Consider the following 15,907-nt stretch of genomic DNA (forward strand, 5'->3'; position numbering starts at 1 on the left):
ATTACGGGAAAAACGAGCAGTCCTCTCATGACCCTTTCCAAGTCCCAACCGACCGCAAGCGAAAGAGAAAGTGCGGTCGTGGTGAGGGGAGGAATGAGATAAAATGAAATGATATTCATGGTAAGATAAAATCATGAACAAGTTAAATTTGTTGCAGTTGAAAAAAACATAAATCTCTAAACACGAGAGAAATTAATTAACTACTTAACTAACGAACAATATTCATGTTTGTTGACCACATACCGTGATCGATCACACGGTAATGCAATCTGAGGTCACAAGAATAGTGTGAGAACATGCCATTTGCTGTCACTAGGCATTTTTACCCAACAAAACCGACGGCTTAACACATTTATGGGAGAAGGAAGGGAAAAGAAATAAGAAGGGCCCCAAAATGTGTACTCACATGGTTTTATAGTCGTCATGCCTTCGGGAGTGGTCGGGCGGTTTTTCTTCAGAAGTGGTGTGTTCGTTTTGCGAGCCCAAAGGACACAATGACTCCGCTGCTACTAGTCTGTAAGAGACTAGGAGAACTCTGATACAGTGGCTTAGCAGGTGTAGTCAACGTACTTACGACTCACAACACATGTAAAGGGGTGAACACACACTACGACTTGGCTTAGGGTAAAAGCACTGCACAGGGTTGCATGACCCTGCACGTGACCGCTGAGCACGGACTGTCGGTTCACGTGTCAGGCCAACCCGCCTGAGGGCGAAGGCTGGTCCGACCTTACCACGTCGGGCGCTGGGCACGAACTGACTAAGCTAGGTCATCCTCGGTATAAGTAGTGAGCGTCCCCGAACACGTGGTATGGAAGGAATAGTGAGACAGCTAGGGGGATATGTACAACAGTTGCCGGAGGTATGGTGTGTGCGAGGTGAGGTCACCGGTCCCGTCTGTTAATGACCCTCCATACTGTAGAGAGAGAGAGAGAGTCTAGAAAGTAAACGTACAAACGTCAATCAGATTACTGAAAACATCACACTCAAAATGAGTGAAATTCAAGATATATATAAAAGTTAGTCAAGAATATGTCAGAAGGACCACATGAGATCCAACGAGAGAGAAGGAAAAGAGGATGCTTGTCTCTCGTATTTATTAGAAATCATTCCACACAAAGCAATACGAACAAAAACGAACAGTAGCGTCTTTGCCCTCGCTTCCGTCAGCCTCCGCTACATTCGTGCATCAATTCCTCCTGTCTTCGGGAAACCATGCGATGGGGTGACGTGTGATTTCTTGTTCGCCCTTGCGGCGCCCTTGGCTGATGTTATGCGGCGCCGCAGGTCCCTCATATGTCGCGGTATCCCGTCCGCCTCCACGGCCTGGTCTGACATCACTTGTGTCACCCACGCCGACACCATATGGCTGATCACACTGCCCGTTAAATGCCTCACCCATACGGCGTCACCAGGCGGAACCGTCCGTCGACCTGCTCCTTTTGCTCCACCTCGTCGTCGACACCGCGCAATTGAACTTCGTATCTGTATTCAGCTCTGTAATACTTCAAATAGGGATATGAATTCTTCAGATGTCGGATTGGCAAATGCTTCCCGCCTAAATCAACCGATTTAAACCCATAGATCATGGGTAGCTATGGGCAGGGACATGCCCAAGGAAAGTCCCCGCAGGGCAAAAATATCGACGGAAATAGTGGCATCCACGCCACGGCGTTTGTTTTAGCGGCAGGGGGAGGGAAGGCAAATGATTGAAATTATAATCCCTTATCATTTTCCTTTTAATCAACACACTCTAATATAAAGAACAAATATATACCATTATAAAGAAATAAACATGGAAAATAACATTGGAAGACATGACCGCTCATTTTTCATATACCTGATAAATCAGAAGAATAATGAAATGGTAAACACCAGATTTTGACTTTTCCATATGTATAAAAAAAGAAAAAAAAAATCTGAGATGGGCATTCTGTAAAAGAAAATGCTTCGAAATGTTCCCTATACATAAACAATGTGACTGAAAATTGAATTCGACTTGCCGCTCATTCCCCAGGAGGATTAAGCATGGAATCAGAGAGAAGGGAGACTGAGGAGAGAGTTACACTAATACACCCTTTCTTTTTTGCTCATGTCCAAAATACATCGTAAAAGTGTGGACACATAGAAATAAACTATTATATAGTCTATACAACACTGTTTTCTTGAACTTCAATTTGCGAGTATATCGATCTCTTCCTTAGCTATAAAAACTGCGGGAAACATAAACAGCGAAAATGTGTCCTCTATCACCGCCAACCCTTAGTCCTTAAATGCGCTTGTCTTTACTTTTCCGCTTTTACTGTTATTGTTGTTGTCGTTATTATTATTATTATTATTATTACTATTATTATCATTATTATTATCATTATTATTATTATCATCATCATCATCATCATCATCATCATCATCATCATCATCATCATCATCATCATCATCATCATCATCATCATCATCATCATCATAATTTTTTCCGCATGTGTTGCCACTAGAAATTATTCTATTACTTTTTTATTTCGCTTGGCAGTGATGTCTGGGTTAGGTTTGATTAGGCCTTGTATTGAAGGTTTGATTAGGCTTGGCAGTGAGGGTTTGATCAGGCCTTGCAGTGAAGGTTTGTTTAGGCCTTGCTGTGAAGGTCTGATAAGGCCTTGCAGTGAAGGTTTGATTAGGCCTTGCAGTGAAGGTTTGATTAGGCCTGGTAGTGAAGGTTAGGTTAGGTTTGATTAGGCCTTGCAGTGAAGGTTCGATTAGGCCTGGCAGTGAAGGTTAGGTTAGGTTTGATTAGACCTGGCAGTGAAGGTTTGATTAGGCCTTGCAGTGAAGGTTTGATTAGGCCTGGCAGTGAAGGTTAAGTTAGGTTTGATTAGGCCTTGCAGTGAAGGTTTCACTGGGCCATGCAGTGAAGGTTTGTTTAGGCTTTGCAGTGAAGGTTTGATTAGGCCTTGCAGTGAAGGTTTGATTAGGCCTTGCAGTGAAGGTTTGATTAGGCCTTGCAGTGAAGGTTTGATTAGGCCTTGCAGTGAGGGTTTGATTAGACCTTGCAGTGAAGGTTTGATTAGGTCTGGCAGTGAAGGTCTGATTAGGCCTTGCAGTGAAGGTTTGATTAGGCCTGACAGTGAAGGTTTGATTAGGCCTTGCAGTGAAGGCTGGATTAGGCCTTGCAGTGAAGGTTTGATTAGGCCTGTCAGTGAAGGTTTTATTAGGCCTTGCAGTGAAGGTTTGATTAGGCCTTGCAGTGCAGGTTTGATTAGGCCTGGTAGTGAAGGTTTGATTAGACCAGTGAAGGTTTGATTAGGCCTTGAAGTGAAGGTTTGATTAGGCCTTGCAGTGAAGGTTTGATTAGGCCTTGCAGTGAGGGTTTGATTAGGCCTTGCAGTGAAGGTTTGATTAGGCCTTGCAGTGAGGGTTTGATTAGGCCTTGCAGTGAGGGTTTGATTAGGCCTTGCAGTGAAGGTTTGATTAGGCCTGGCAGTGAAGGTTTGATTAGGCCTGGCAGTGAAGGTTCGATTAGGCCTTGCAGTGAAGGTTTGATTAGGCTTTGCAGTGAAGGTTTGACTAGGCCTTGTAGTGAAGGTTTGATTAGGCCTTGCAGTGAAGGTTTGATTAGCCTTGCAGTGAAGGTTAGGTTAGGCCTGGCAGTGAAGGTTAGGTTAGGCCTGGCAGTGAAGGTTTGGTTTGGTTAGGTTAGACCTAGCAGTTAAGTTTAAGTTAGGTTAGGGTAGCGGTACAGGTTTGGCCTAGCAGTGAAGGCTAGGTCTGATTAGGCTTGGAAATGAATGTTAGATTAGGTTATGCCTGGCAGTGAAGGTTAAGTTAGGTTAGGCTTGGCAGTGAAGGTTAGGTTTGATTGGGTTTGGAAGTGAAGGTTAGATTAGGTTAGGCCTGGCACTGAAGGTTGAGTTAGGGAAGGCCTTGCAGTGAAAGTTAGAATAGGCCTGGCAGTGAAGGTTGGGTAAGACTTTACAGTGAATAGGTCTGGCAGTGAAGGTTGGATTAAGACTAGCAGTGAAGGGTGGGTTAGGCCTAGCAGTGAAGGCTAGGTTAGGCCTGGTAGTGTAGGTTGGGAGAGATTAGGTTTGGCCATGAAGGTTGGGTTTGGCCTGCAGTGAAGGTTAGCTTAATCTTGGCGGTGACGGTTGGGTTAAGCAACGGTCACGTTAGTCTTCTCTGTGTGGGGATCCCTAGGTAGCCATGCTGTGTGTCTGTCAGTCCAATCACAGAGCGAGATTGGTCACACTATGCACTATATTCCTCCGTCGAGAAACATCGTCCAAAAAAGACGTCTTTACAATAACATCCTGGACGAACTGCGCATTTAATATAGTCGTAGATTCTATGAATGTTGAATTGAATCGAATTAATCGATTGGAAAAGTCAAGAAGACACTAAACAGAAGAACCAATTCACCGATTTTATTAGTTTTCATACATCATACACTGTACCAGTTACCCAATAATGTAATCAGTAATATACGAGAGACTGATAAAAACTAAAGTTGGGAAGAAGCAAATACTGTAACTGAAATTGAGTAAAATAGCAGTAATTGTTGATAGTGACACTGCCTTGCCAGCCGTACAATTACACTTCATAAAAAGCTGAGCTTCTTGTTGATTTCATCCATTATTGTTATTTGTACCTTGTTGCTATCATAATATTTGTAGATGGTATTTCATAATTATTCTCTCTCATTTTGTCCATAAGGGCATAAACACTGAAGTGAGCTCTGTGTCTTCAGCATATTGGAGTGAGTGGGTGTTTGCATTCCTTGATTAAATGAACGTTTGTCTGAATAATCTCCAAAGTTTTAGCAAGGCAGTATAGTTGTAATATATATTACTTATTCCTATTCCTACAATACAATTGCACCCAACATAATAAGGTAATCACCGTTTAAACGATCAAGGAATAAGCTTCCTAGTAATTATGTTACAGTTTTTGTGGTGGCATCATCTTTCACTTTCTAGCTGTCACCACCCCCATGATAGGTTCGGGAACCGTATGGTGTGTATGTAGGTGTGAATGTTCCATAAGTAAAGGGGAGATTAGGCCTGAATGTTGGATGCGTGAGTGTTTAGATGTGGAAAGTGAAATAAAAGTTGGCGTTCCAACTCCTTATGCGATTTAACTAAGGTATCTGGACAGAAACATGGAGTTAATGGAGTTAGTCTCCAACCTAAATGGAGATTAACTTGAGCAATTGAGAGAGAAAAAAAAAGTGTAGACAATTAAACACTATAGAAATGAAAGAAACAAGAAAGAGTCATGGATCACGAAGACTGCCTGAACACCCACAACGTCCGGCAGGAAGACAATACTTCGATAAAGAAAACAAATCTAATATTTGTTGGTGGCTCTAAAGTCTTTCTCCTAGGTGGTGCTGATCCTCAAGCGTTTTTTTATGCGACTTGATCCTTAGGAAAACTGATGGACCCTTAAGCATTTTTCTTTGGAAAATTTGTGGTAACAGTGGAGGCACGGATCCTCAAGCAGTGTTATGATCCTTCTGAACTCTCAAGCACTTTGATAAATCCACCAAGTAAGGTTTTGAAATTATGCCAAAGCGAGTGCACCTTGCAGATAGTCCGGCAGTGTGTCACACGACCATGTCCAAATGAAACCAGTTGTCTCATGCACACAGCCATAAGAAAATTAACTAGCCCGAATCCGCGAGAGAGCACAAAAACATTCCCACTGAGAAGGACCGAAGTCAGGACAGACGGCAGAACTGAAATAAGGCCCAATATTAAAACCGAAGTGCTTGCCTTTCCCAAAACCATGGATACTTACACCCCAAAAGAGACCCCCAGGCCATTCCCAAGGCACAGCACGAAAAGAAGAAAAATACAAGTGAGTGCCCAAAGACCAACCCGATAGTTAGACAAGCGAAAGTACCCAAACAACCATGAATAAAGAAAAAAAGCTACGTGACGACCACCACCTTCTCCAGGGGTTATCACACTTTGAAGACGTTGCCGATGAAAAAGAATAATAGAAAATGGAAAATAAAGGATAGGGCGTGAAGAAAACCCGATAATACACAGTTTTTGGGGAAACTGGATATTCTAGACATTATAAAACTTAGGATAATCTACTTTGAAGATGAAGAAGAATAAAAAAAAAATTGCGATGGGATCCTCCAACCGAGAGGGCTGGCGCAGGCAGGAGAAGGTCAGCCTTCAGGCAGATGTGTTGTGCCCAGCACGCCTGCTTTTGGAGCAGATAGCCCAGGATCGTCATGAAGGGTGAGGCAAAAGGACGGAGGCGGCATCCTCACGCAGGTGCACAATGAGTGCGCCCGCTTTGTCTGCGGAAGGACTAACTCTCGTAAACGCTTGTCTCTCGTAACAGTTACGGAAAGTATCAACGCTTTCTCAACTAGCGACGTAACGACCGATTTACGAACGCCAAACGAGATTGTAGGGGTTACCGTTACGACCGTATTTACTATCGCTCGGTATCGTAGGACTTTATTTTATTATTATTATTATTATTATTATTATTATTATTATTATTAAGAACGGCTCGAACGACCAATCAGCGTTAGCTTGAAAAAAAAAATCGACCAATCACAGATCGTTAACCGCTGAACTGAGGCAGCACTAATGGGGTTTACCAATAAGTTTCTTTATGGGAAAAAAATCATATAAAAAGCGATTAAACATTATTTCTCATATGATCTTCAATTCAATAAGGCAAATAAAGGAAAGTCATGAGACTTTAATGCCAATAAATGTGTTTTTTTTCTAATTAGAGTCAGGTGCAAAGTGTCACTTTCAACAGTAAATGCCTTTATTAATCTTCACCACCTTTATCAATAAATAAATAAATAAATATATATATATATATATATATATATATATATATAAATCCATAGCTATATCTATCTGTTTATATATATATATATATATATATATATATATATATATATATATATATATGTAATTTATAACACATAAGTATATATAAATAAATACATACATATATATGTACAAACATATATACATGAATACAAACACACACACACACACACACACACACACACACACACACACACACACACACGCGCGCGCGCGCGCGCGCGCGCGCACGCACGCTCACACAGATATATATACACACTTACATATATATATATATTTATATATATATATATATATATATATATATATATATATATATATATATATATATTGCACACATATACATCTCCCTTAGTACTTTTAACCTTTTTTTTTAACATGTCGAAAGCATTTCATCATAATTTCATAAAGAGAGTATGATACACTACAACAAATTTGTTAAAATTATCTTTCCTCATTATTCATCAGTAAGTTAATACTAGGGTATTAAGAGGTGTGCTTATATACTGATAACCTTTGTCTATTAGCGCATGCTAGAAGCCGTTGCACTTGTGAGGCTGACAAGCAGTAGTGTCCAAGAGGGTCTTCTATATATATATATGCTCACGACTGGTTAGGCACCAAGACCACAACCATGGTGGTAGAAGCGGCAGACATGGTCGAGAGGCAGCCTCAACCACGTGGCGCCCGAGAATGAAGTCAATCCCGGCGAAATCGGCCTTAGAGTCGGCGAGTGCACACCCGTACACTGCAATAATAATAATTCTTCTTCTTCTTCTCAAGTGCCCTGCCCCACAAGGACGTTGGTGATCATGGATTTCCACCTCTTTCTGTCTTTTGTGGTCTTCAAAAGTTCTCGTTCCGTTATACTCGTCCATCTACTTATGCTTGCTGTGTAGGTTAGTCTTTGTCTGCCCCTGCTTCGTTTTCCATCGATCTTGCCTGTCATGCTAAGATGTTCTAGCTCTTCTTTTCGCATTACGTGTCCCAAAAATTCCAACTGTCTCTCGGATGTTCTTCAGAAGAAAACGCTTTGTTCCTGCTCTCTCCAGCACTTCCTGGTTTGACATTTTATCTGTCCAAGATATTCTCATCATTCTCCTGAGAAACCATATTTCTGCCGATTCAATTCGTTTCTCCATACCCTGTGAAATAGTCCAGCACTCGCTACCATACGTGAGGATGGAAAACACATAACAGTTGTGGTTTCTGATCTTTGTTGACATAGAAATTTTGTTGTTCTTCATTATTTTGCCCAGTTTTTCAAATGCAGCTTTTGCCATTCCAATTCGTCTTCTGATTTCTTGATCATATTTGCCATCTTCCGTTATCATGCTGCCAAGATAGTTGAATTTCTGTACTTGTTTTATCAAGATGTCACCAATCCGTATCTTACACTCTTTAGCAACTTTTTGATTGCTGATTACCATACATTCTGTCTTTCTACAGTTTATGGTAAGCCCCTTCTTTTCGCTGGCTTCAACCACTTTGTCTAGTATCTCTTGCAGCTTCTCTTCTGACTCTGCAATTAATACCGTATCGTCGGCATATCTCAAGTTGTTTAAGTTGTGGCCTCCGATAAGAAACCCTTGTAATGTTGATATTTCACGAAGGATAATTTCACTGTAAAGGTTAAAGAGATCTGGGCTAAGCACACATCCCTGTCGAATGCCTCTTCTAATGTTGGTGTATGAACTTTTGTCATCTCCCACTCGCATGCATGCCGATTGTTCCTAGTAGAGATTGCGCAGAACTCTTAAATCCTTTCCATCCAGATCTAAACTTCCTAGCATATTGAAAAGCTCCTCATGTTGCACTTTATCAAAAGCCTTTGTATAATCAATATAGCACACGTATAAATCCCTCTGCATCTCGATAGTTCTTTCTGATAGTATTCTCAGTACGAAGATCGCATTCTTTGTGCCAGCATCTTTTACGAACCCAAACTGTTCTTTTCCTATCTCAGGTTTCATCTTACTTCTTGCTCTCATCATCAGAATACGGAGTAGAATTTTTATCACATGGCTCATTAGGCTAATCGTTCTGTGTAATTCACATTCAATTGCGCCAGCTTTCTTGGGGAGGGCTATGAAAATAGATTTGCTGAGATCTTCTGGGATTTGTCCGCTGTCATATACCTCGTTCAAAACTTCGGTAAGCTTCTCTATACCCAAAGTCTTCCAGTACAACAATCATCTCGGTGACGACTTCATCGGGTCCTGCAGCCTTATTCCTCTTCATTTTTGTAAAGCACCTCTAACTTCTGATGTTAAGTCGTTGGTGCATATACCTGTATGATGCTGAGATCTATTTGTTTACCTTTCAACTTTATTATCATGACTATCTGACAAAGCCCACCATCCTAGCAAGCTCTTCGCGTTTTCTGTCCAGTATCATAGCAACTCCTCGTTCGTGTTTTACTCCACCTGAATATAGCACCTTGAAACTATCGCTGTTGAACTCACCGCTGCCCGTCCACCTCGTTTCACATATTCCTAGGATATTTACCTTCAATCGTGTCATTTCCAGCTTCACATTATCCAGCTTCCCACTTTGGAACAGTGTTCTTACCTTCCATGTTCCGACTTTCAGTGATTGTTTCGTTATGCTGCAGACAGTAGCCTGATAATGGTCCGACTCCACCTGCTGCCCATGAACTGCCGTACCGAGCGAGGATTCCGAGTCATTGACAGGGATTCCCTTCACGCTGTTTGCTTCGTTCGAAAAAGTGTACATGTCCATGATTTTCTTGGCAATTCAGAGCGGTGGTTTGCCGTTGCCTTCCGCCCGGTGTTTTATTGAGACACCATCTCTAGAAGGACTGCCTTCCAAGGCTGTTGAGTTCCTTCTACTCTTGTGGGTGACCGTTCACTCTCAAGGAGTTTCCGCTCTAAGGGTCCCACACCCCAGAACTAGCTATTCCCCGCCAGGCGTTACTCTGGTATTTCCAAACTGGCTACGGGGTAGCAATAATAATTATAATAATAGTAATAATGATAATGATAATAACAACAACAGTGATAATAACAAAAAGAAATGTGCTAACAATAACAATGATAATACTGATAACAAAAATATTCATGATGATAATAACAGAATATAAAATAACAATAGTACTAATAAAATGATGATATTAATAATAATGATATTAAAGATGATGATAATAATAGAATATAGAATAAATATGCAACTAATACATGTATAAGATACGATATTACAAAGAATACTTATATTCTATTGGCTATTACATGGAAAAAAGTATTTTTGCAAGCCAGACGGCCGGAGGGGTATACACTCTCGGCTAGGAAAACCTACACCTAAAAGTGTCGTTAACTTATACAGGGAACCATATTTTTCTACATATAATAGAAAATAGAAGTCAACAATGATCACTATAAAAAAAGGAAAAAAAGAGAGAGAAAAAGGAACACAGCAGAGAGCACGGCACCCACCGCCAGCCAGCCCCGAGGCGCGAGCAGACAAGGTCCCCCGAGCGTCACGTGGGCGGGAAAAATGGCGGGAGAAGCCAGCTGTTTCGTCGATAAGGGAACCCGTGATGCCCTTATCGGGGGGCGGGGGGCGGGGGCGGGGACGGCTCGCTATCTCTAAAGAAGGAAAATGTGTAATTCAGCTAGTTTCGTAGAGTAAAATGATATAGGATTTAAAATATTTATTATTGATATATATATATATATATATATATATATATATATATATATATATATATATATATATGTGTGTGTGTGTGTGTGTGTGTGTGTGTGTGTGTGTGTGTGTTTGTGTGTGTGTACACATATACATACATACATACATATATGTATAAATTTATCTTAATAAATTTATATATATATATATATATATATATATATATATATATATATATATATATACATATATATATATATTTTTTTTTAAATCTTTTCACGTTACTACTCACTAAGAACGATGAGAGTAGCAACTGTTGAGGCATTAGAAGCATTATCATTAAACTCCAGACTGACAAGACTAATACTCTAGTTGCTACAATATCAAATTATAAAAATAATATTCATGATTACAGCAATATCATGACGATAATGCTTATTGCATCACAATGCCAGCGACGATAATAAAAGTAACAAAAGTGGCTGTGAAATAATACCATAATAGCAACAACTTTAGCAAAATAATGATATTGATCTATAATCTATAACAATAATGGAGTACCGATGATAACAAAATTATTAGTGTTAACATCCATTTATGATAACAATAATGAGTACCAATAATGACTTTAATCTTCCTTGGGGGGGGGGGGGCAAGGTAGGAGAGCGAAGTGATGAAAAAAAAAAAAAAAAAATAGCTCTTCATTCTTGGAGCATTTTTAACCCAACCGCCACGGGTTTACGTTCTGTTCCCTGTTGTTTTTTGTGCATTTTGTTACATATTGATAGCTCCACATGTGCTCAGCTGGCAAGGAGTCTTTTAGTAGGTAATAGTGACCGGTCCTGATTTCCCCATTCCTTGAATTGGCGGGAATATATGTTTTTTTTTTTTTTTTTTTTTTTTAATACAATTGATATGATATCGAGACTGTTATTATCGTTATTGATGTTATGATTATTAAATTGTTATCAAAATCTTGGTAACATTTAGAACAATGAAATAATGCAAAAGATCCTTTCAAGTCAACAGTCAAGGAAAGGGGTAAACAGGTGAGATAGGTAGGACTAATACTGATTCCTTGGTGACCAAGCACTTGTACTTGTTAGTCCAGTATATATTATCATCATAAACGTCAACAACTTTCTCATCACTATTACCATAATGATGAAAAGGCATTGCACTTAATAATTATAAGATACAACGATAACAGGGTTAACGTCGTCTGTAATACTACCTGTGTTGAGACTCGGGGCTGGCAGGGCGTTGCTAAGCCTTGAGTGAAAATGAGATTGTAGGCCTGCTTGTAAGGCGTTCGCTAGGGTTCGTAAGAATATACTGTCAGGATAACTTGCCTTTAGGGCTTGTTTGTATCACTTGGATAAATCAAGATTGCTGAAGGATGTTTGTTTCTTTCTCTCCCATAGCCTGATATTTTACATTAGTTTGTGATATAAAGATTACTAAACATATGTATTTTTCTCTCTCATAGCCTAATACTGCATTTCAATTAGGTAAATACAGGCTGCTGAAGGATTTTTTTTCTCTCATAGTCTGCTATTGTATTTCAGTTAAGTATATAAAACAATCCGTGGAAAGGAACTGGGGACCCTACCACGTACTCACTCCAAGAGCATCACAACGTGAAAACTGCAATTGAGTATCATGCTGTGACCACGGCGGCTCAGACATGAACCTACCGTTAAATGATGATGATATAAAACAATGCTGATCTTCTATTCTTTCTCTTAGCCTAGAAAATGTAATCAGAAAGATTGTAAGTGGAACAGCCAATGTTAGGGGCCCGTGGATGTGTCCTAGGCTGGAGAAAGGGATCGCTGGTGTAAAGAGGCTGCGGGCTGCCGGTGTGAGCTAACATTGTTTGCAGAAGGTTGCGTGTGGGCCTCCCTTCTCTGCTGACGAAGGAGTGATTGGTGTGTATGTGTGAAAAACCATATATAGATAGATAGATAGATAGATAGATAGATAATCATCATCATCATCATATGGGGGAATATGCATGGCTGCGCTTTCCCGCGCCCAGCCTTTGGCTCCACCTCCTGGGGTCCCTCCGAGCAAGCCTCCTTGCAGCATTCCTTCCCACACCCAGCACATCTTCGCAGATCTGGATGACTTGCTTCAGCGATAATACCCCTGTAGTTCCGTGGCCATTCCTTTGGTCTTCTCCAACCTGGGTCAACCCTCTCGGAGATGACCCTATAAGTCGGATCATTCTCAGGAAAACGAGGCACACGCCCATAGAGCTGAAGTTGGCGCTCTCGTATCAGACTCGTAATAGGTCTTGAATCAGTCTCGCGGAGTATCCTCTGATTGGACACATGTTCCCTCCACGTATACCCCATGATTCTGCGAAGACACTTAGTTCTAAAGGAGTCAAGTCGGGCCTTCAGAGCACTGCTCAGTGTCCAGATCTCACACCCGGGATCATCAGCACTCAGAAGAGCCTGATTTTAGTCCTCCTAGTCAAATACTAACAGCGCCAAAATACTCCTGTTGAGTGAGTCCATAACGCCGTAGGCCAGACCGAGTCGTTGAGTGATTTCCTGGTCAGAACCTCCGTCGCTCTGCACTACACTACCAAGAGAAGTGAAGCTATCCAAGATCTCAATGTTTTCACTACAGACATGCACATGACTGAACATCGACATCCAACAAGTCCCCAAATTCATGAACCTTGGTCTTGGTCCAGTTGACCGAGAGTCCCAATGGCTTCGCCTCCTCATGCTGCGTCCCGAGAGCTATTTCCAGGACCTCCAATGTCTCCGCTAGGATCACTTCATCATCGGCAAAGTCAAGGTCTGTGACCTTGAAATTACCACTTGATGCCCCACAGGAACTACGGCCCACGGCACGGCCAAGTATCCAGAACATACAAGTATTGAAAAGGGTTAGGGCCAGGACACATCCCTGCCTCACCCTGGCAGACACCGGGAAAAAGCCAGAGACGCCACCCCCCACACTTGACAGTACTCTCGGTATGTATACAGGCCAGAGAACAAACCTATAATCCCAGGGGGGATCCCACAGGGACCCAGCAGGCTCCAGAGACACCCAGTGCACTGAGTCGAATGCCTTCTTGGGATCAACATAAGCTACAAGCATACCTTGTTGAAACTCAAGTCGGCGCTCCACAAGGACACAAAGTGCTAAGACACGGTCTACAGTTGACTTCTTGGGTGTAAAACCAGACTGCTCAAGTCTCAGTGCTCGTAAAAGATGTTCGCGCACTTGCACCAAGAGCAGATGAGCCTTGCTTGGTACGCTGTAGTTGCCACAGCCTCTTTGGAACCCTTTCCCTTTCCAGATTAGGGTGACCAAGCCCCTTTTCTAGTCAGGAGGAATGGTACCAGTCTCCCAAATGGCAGACAGGACTGCATGCAAGCCACAGATCATGATTTCTCCATCTGCCTTCAACAACTCCGCAGCAATCCCACAGACACGAGCAGTCTTTCCACTCTTCAGCCTAGAGACCACCCTTCTCACCTCTTCGGTGGAAGGCGGTGCTTCACTGATTGGTGGATCCAGCCATTAGTGGCTGTGTGCCAAGCCAAAGGATTGTGAAATCAGAAGATCTACCCTATACAGTTGTTCAAAGTACTCAACTCTATACTTACCTGGTTCCAACACAACGCGACAATCCTCTGCCCTCACCGAGCCCAATTGAAAGATGGACTTCGACCGGAGTACCTCAGGGCTCAGAAAGCAGACCAAAATGACCTTCCAACTCCTCCACGATGTCCCTAACGTACCTTTCTTGGTTCATTCTCAAAGAGGCCCTGACAGAGCAAGACAGCTCCCTGTGCAAGAAATGGTTTCTATCCAGTCTGGCAGCACGACTCATCCCTATAGTGTCCAGCGTCTCGTCCGAGACAACATGCCTCCTTTCGCCGAGGTCGGACCCCAAGGTACTCCTCAGCAGCTGACAAGGTTTCCCGCTTAAAGGTATCCCACAGTTCAGGAGGGTCCTGTAGAATGCCAAGCACTTCAAACCGATTTGAGACTGCCAGTGCATACTCCTGGGCCACCTCCTCACTCTTGAGCCTCTCGAGATGAACACCTGCTGGTGAGATCTCGGGATGCGTCTAGATCTGATGCGGAGCCTTAGTGTTGCAACAAGTCTGTGGTCGGTAGCAAAGAACTCAGCACTCCTAAAAACTCTACAGTTTGAAGGATCCTCCAGCGAGTATCCACAAGAATATGGTCGATTTCTTTAGCTACAACGTCAGTATACCAAGTCCAGCGGTGTAAATCTCGTCTCTGATACCATATACCCTCAATCCTCAGCCTCCTAGATCTTGCGAAGTCTAAGAGGTATGAGCTATTGATACTCCTAGTACCAGAGCCATGGGGACCGATGCATATCTCGTATCCTTCCCTGTCAGTGCCAGTGACCGCATTGAAGTCCCCCAACACCATGAAAGTGTCCCCCTGGGGACACTGATCCACTACAGAGTCAGGTTTGGTGTATAACATCTCTTTCTCTTCGAGGCCACTTCCCTCAGTAGGAGCGTAGACTGCTACTAGAGAGATGAAGCCCAGAGTGTGCTTCATTCTCACAAGCAGAATGCGCTCGTCAACAGGGGTAGCCTTCATGACTGAGGAGTGGACGCGGTCAGAGACAGCCACCGCAACTCCCCTCAGGCGCGCGCCATTGCTACAGCCAGATCAGTAGTAGGTATAACCCCACTACATATATACATATGTATACACAAACACACACACACACACACACATATATATGCGCGCGCGTGTGTGTGTGTATGTGCATGTGTGTATGTGTATGTGCATGTGTGTGTGTGTGTGTGTGTATGTGTGTGTGTATGTGTGTGTGTGTGTGTGTGTGTGTGTGTGTGTGTGTGTGTGTGTGTGTGTGTGTGTGTGTGTGTGTGTATATATATATATATATATATATATATATATATATATATATATATATATATACATATAATATATATATATATGGGGCCGCGGTGGCCGAATGGTTAGAGCGTCGGACTCAAGACTGTCACGACGGCAATCTGAGTTCGAGGGTTCGAGTCACCGACCGCCACGTTGTTTCCCTTAGGCAAGGAACTTCACCTCGATTGCCTGCCTAGCCACTGAGGGACCAATTCAGCCCAAGTCAGTGCCGGGTAAATAGAGATGGTGACTCGGTAAAAACACCGGGCGGAAGGCAATGGCAAAGCACCGCTCTAAATTGCCAAGAAAAATCATGGAAGCACATGATTGTTAAGGCTGCGGTGATCGAATGTTTAGAGCGTCGGACTCAAGACTGTCACGACGGCAATCTGAGTTCGAGGGTTCGAGTCACCGACCGCCGCGTTGTTTCCCTTGGGCAAGGAACTTCACCTCGATTGCCTGCCTAGCCACTGGGTGGCCAAGCC

At 42.4% G+C, this 15,907-nt stretch overlaps 1 long non-coding RNA gene across 1 annotated transcript in view; it reads right to left on the bottom strand.

Moving 5' to 3' along the window:
* Nucleotides 1-1,082: 1,082 nt before the first annotated feature.
* The window catches only part of LOC119598949, a 25,579-nt gene continuing 10,754 nt past the window's right edge, over nucleotides 1,083-15,907 (bottom strand). The window contains exon 2 of the long non-coding RNA XR_005231040.1: nucleotides 1,083-1,485. This is a non-coding gene — a long non-coding RNA (uncharacterized LOC119598949). The remainder of the gene's footprint in view (nucleotides 1,486-15,907) is intronic.

This window comes from Penaeus monodon, chromosome 42 (assembly GCF_015228065.2).
Source record: "Penaeus monodon isolate SGIC_2016 chromosome 42, NSTDA_Pmon_1, whole genome shotgun sequence".
Taxonomy (NCBI): Eukaryota; Metazoa; Arthropoda; class Malacostraca; order Decapoda; family Penaeidae; genus Penaeus; species Penaeus monodon.